The 5,000-nt window shown below is 36.2% G+C and overlaps 1 pseudogene; it reads left to right on the top strand.

Moving 5' to 3' along the window:
• Positions 1–5,000, top strand: part of LOC113852535 — a 91,557-nt pseudogene that overhangs the window by 42,092 nt on the left and 44,465 nt on the right.

The raw sequence follows: 5,000 nt of genomic DNA, 5'->3' as shown, positions 1-5,000 counted from the left end.
ATTATCTCATGTTTGCTTTTCGTGAAAAAATACCAATTGAAGTGGAGGGTTTCTTCAAACAACAAGGGGCTGGGTCAACTATTCAATCAAATGATATTGAGCATGTTTCCCATCTCTTCTTGAGAAACAAGCGGGCTATTTCTTTGCAAAATTGTGCTCAATTTCATATGTGGCAATTCCGTCAAGATCTCTTCGTTAGTTGGGGGAAGAATCCGCACGAATCGGATTTTTTGAGGAACATGTCGAGAGAGAATTGGATTTGGTTAGACAATGTGTGGTTGGTAAACAAGGATCGGTTTTTTAGCAAGGTACGGAATGTATCATCAAATATTCAATATGATTCCACGAGATCTAGTTTGATTCAAGTAACGGATTCTAGCCAATTGAAAGGATCTTCTGATCAATCCAAGGATCATTTCGATTCCATTAGGAATGAGGATTCGAAATATCACACATTGATCAATCAAAGAGAGATTCAGCAACTAAAAGAAAGATCGATTCTTTGTTGGGATCCTTCCTTTCTTCAAACGGAACGAACAGAGATAGAATCAGAGCGATTCCCTAAAAGCCTTTCTGGATATTCCTCAATGTGCCGACTATTCATGGAACGTGAGAAGCAGATGAATAATCATCTGCTTCCGGAAAAAATCGAAGAATTTCTTGGGAATCCTGCAAGAGCCAATCGTTCTTTTTTCTCTGACAGATGGTCAGAACTTCATCTGGGTTCGAATCCTACTGAGAGGTCCACTAGAGATCAGAAATTGTTGAAGAAAGAACAAGATATTTCTTTTGTTCTTTCCAGGCGATGGGAAAATAAAGAAATAGTTAATATATTCAAGATAATTATGTACTTACAAAATACCGTCTCAATTCATCCTATTTCATCAGATCCGGGATGTGATATGGTTCCGAAGGATGAACTGGACAGTTCCAATAAGATTTCATTCTTGAACAAAAATCCGTTTTTTGGTTTATTTCATCTATTCCATGACCGGAACAGGGGGGGATACACGTTACACCACGATTTTGAATCAGAAGAGATATTTCAAGAAATGGCAGATCTATTCACTCTATCAATAACCGAGCCGGATCTGGTGTATCATAGGGAATTGACTTTTTCTATTGATTCCTCCGGATTGGATCAAAAACCATTTTTGAATGAGGTATTCAACTCCAGGGATGAATCGAAAAATCAATCTTTATTGGTCCTACCTCCTCTTTTTTATGAAGAGAATGAATCTTTTTATCGAAGGATCATAAAAAAATGGGTCCAGACCTCTTGTGGGAATGATTTAGAGGATCCAAAACCAAAAATAGTGGTATTTGCTAGCAACAACATAATGGAGGCAGTCAATCAATATAGATTGATCCGAAATCTGATTCAAATCCAATATAGCATCCCTGGTTACATAAGAAATGTATTGAATCGATTCATTAAAAAGAATCGATTCGATCGCAACTTCGAATATGGAATTCAAAGGTATCAAATAGGAAATGATACTCTGAATCATAGAACTATAATGAAATACACGATCAACCAACATTTATCAAATTTGAAAAAGAGTCAGAAGAAATGGTTCGATCTTCTTATTTTTATTTCTCGAACGGAGAGATCCATGAATCGGGATCCTAATGCATATAGATACAAATGGTCCAATGGGAGCAAGAATTTCCAGGAACATTTGGACCATTTCATTTCTGAGCAGAATAGCCGTTTTCAAGTAGTGTTCGATCGATTACATATTAATCAATATTCGATTGATTGGTCTGAGGTTATCGACAAAAAATATTTGTTTAAGTCACTTTGTTTCTTTTTGTCCAAGTTACTTCTTTTTTTGTCCAAGTTTCTTCTCTTTTTGTCTAACTCACTTCCTTTTTTCTTTGTGAGTTTCGGGAGTATCCCCATTCATAGGTCCGAGATCCACATCTATGAGTTGAAAGGTCCGAATGATCCACTCTGTAATCAGTTGTTAGAATCAATAGGTCTTCAAATCTTTCATTTGAAAAAAAGGAAACCCTTATTATTGGATGACCATGATACTTCCCAAAAATCGAAATTCTTGATCAATGGAGGAACAATATCACCATTTTTGTTCAATAAGATACCAAAGTGGATGATTGACTCATTCCATACTAGAAAGAATTGCAGGAAATCTTTTGATAACACGGATTCCTATTTCTCAACGATATCCCACGATCAAGACAATTGGCTGAATCCCGTGAAACCATTTCATAGAAGTTCATTGATATCCTCTTTTTATAAAGCAAATCGACTTCGATTCTTGAATAATCGATATCACTTCTGCTTCTATTGTAACAAAAGATTCCCTTTTTATGTGGAAAAGGCCTGTATCAATAATAATGATTTTACGTATGGACAATTCCTCAATATCTTGTTCATTCGCAACAAAATATTTTCTTTTTGCGGTGGTAAAAAAAAACATGCTTTTTGGGGGAGAGATACTATTTCACCAATCGAGTCACAGGTATCTAACATATTGATACCTAACGATTTTCCGCAAAGTGGCGACGAAGGGTATAACTTGTACAAATCTTTCCATTTTCCAATTCGATCCGATCCATTCGTTCGTAGAGCTATTTACTCGATCGCAGACATTTCTGGAACACCTCTAACAGAGGGACAAATAGTCAATTTTGAAAGAACTTATTGTCAATCTCTTTCAGATATGAATCTACCTGATTCAGAAGGGAAGAACTTGCATCAGTATCTCAATTTCAATTCAAACATGGGTTTGATTCACACTCCATGTTCTGAGAAATATTTACCATCCGAAAAGAGGAAAAAACGGAGTCCTTGTCCAAAAAAATGCCTTGAGAAAGGGCAGATGTATAGAACCTTTCAACGAGATAGTGCTTTTTCAACTCTTTCAAAATGGAATCTATTCCAAACATATATACCATGGTTCCTTACCTCGACAGGGTACAAATATATAAATTTCATATTTTTAGATACTTTTTCAGACCTATTGCCGATACTAAGTAGCAGCCAAAAATTTGTATCCATTTTTCATGATATTATGCATGGATCAGATATATCATGGCGAATTCTTCAGATTCCATTGTGTCTTTCACAATGCAATCTGATAAGTAAGATATGGAATCTGATAAGTGAGATTCCGAGTAATTGTTTACATAATCTTCTTCTATCCGAAGAAATTTTTCATCGAAATAATGAATCACTATTGATATCGACACATCTGAGATCGCTAAATGTTCGGGAGTTCCTCTATTCAATCCTTTTCCTTCTTCTTGTTGCTGGATATCTCGTTCGTACACATCTTCTCTTTGTTTCTCGAGTCTATAGTGAGTTACAGACAGAGTTCGAAAAGGTCAAATCTTTGATGATTCCATCATACATGATTGAGTTGCGAAAACTTCTAGATAGGTATCCCACATCTGAACTGAATTCTTTCTGGTTAAAGAATCTCTTTCTAGTTGCTCTGGAACAATTAGGAGATTCTCTAGAAGAAATACGGGGTTCTGCTTCTGGTGGCCCCATGCTATGGGGTGGTGGTCCGCTTATGGGGTCAAATCAATACGTTCTAAGAAGAAATATTGGAATCTCATCGATCTCATAAGTATCATACCAAATCCCATCAATCGAATCGCTTTTTCGAGAAATACGAGACATGTAAGTCATACAAGTAAAGCGATCTATTCCTTGATAAGAAAAATAAAAAACGTGAATGGTGATTGGATTGATGATAAAATAGAATCCTGGGTCTCGAACAGTGATTCGATTGATGATAAAGAAAGAGAATTCTTGGTTCAGTTCTCTACCTTAACGACAGAAACAAGGATTGATCAAATTCTATTGAGTCTGACTCATAGTGATCATTTATCAAAGAATAACTCTGGTTATCAAATGATTGAACAACCGGGAGCAATTTACTTACGATACTTAGTTGACATTCATAAAAAGTATCTAATGCATTATGAGTTCAATACATCCTGTTTAGCAGAAAGACGGATATTCCTTGCTCATTATCAGACAATTACTTATTCACAAACCCTGTGGGGGGCTAATAGTTTTCATTTCCCATCTCATGGAAAACCCTTTTCGCTCCGCTTAGCCCTACCCCCCCCTAGGGGTATTTTAGTGATAGGTTCTATAGGAACTGGACGATCCTATTTGGTCAAATACCTAGCGACAAACTCCTATGTTCCTTTCATTACAGTATTTCTGAAAAAGTTCCTGGATAACAAGCCTAAGGGTTTTCTTATTGATGATAGTGACGATAGTGACGATATTGATGATAGTGACGATATCGACCGTGACCTTGATATGGAGCTGGAGCTTCTAACTATGATGAATACGCTAACTATGGATATGATGCCGGAAATAGACCGATTTTATATCACCTTTCAATTCGAATTAGCAAAAGCAATGTCTCCTTGCATAATATGGATTCCAAACATTCATGATCTGGATGTGAATGAATCGAATTACTTATCCCTCGGTCTATTAGTGAACTATCTCTCCAGGGATTGTGAAAGATGTTCCACTAGAAATATTCTTGTTATTGCTTCGACTCATATTCCCCAAAAAGTAGATCCCGCTCTAATAGCTCCGAATAAATTAAATACATGCATTAAGATACGAAGGCTTCTTATTCCACAACAACGAAAGCACTTTTTCACTCTTTCATATACTAAGGGATTTCACTTGGAAAAGAAAATGTTCCATACTAATGGATTCGGGTCCATAACCATAACTATGGGTTCCAATGTACGAGATCTTGTAGCACTTACTAATGAGGCCTTATCGATTAGTATTATACAAAAAAAATCCATCCTAGACACTAATATAATTAGATCTGCTCTTCATAGACAAACTTGGGATTTGCGATCTCAGGTAAGATCGGTTCAGGATCATGGGATCCTTTTCTATCAGATAGGAAGGGCTGTTTCACAAAATGTACTTCTAAGTAATTGCTCCATAGATCCTATATTTATCTATATGAAGAAGAAATCATGTA

This window comes from Abrus precatorius, unplaced genomic scaffold, assembly GCF_003935025.1.
Source record: "Abrus precatorius isolate BTA unplaced genomic scaffold, Abrus_2018 Scaffold0, whole genome shotgun sequence".
Classification (NCBI taxonomy): domain Eukaryota; kingdom Viridiplantae; phylum Streptophyta; class Magnoliopsida; order Fabales; family Fabaceae; genus Abrus; species Abrus precatorius.
This window is presented reverse-complemented; position numbering and strand designations above follow the sequence as displayed.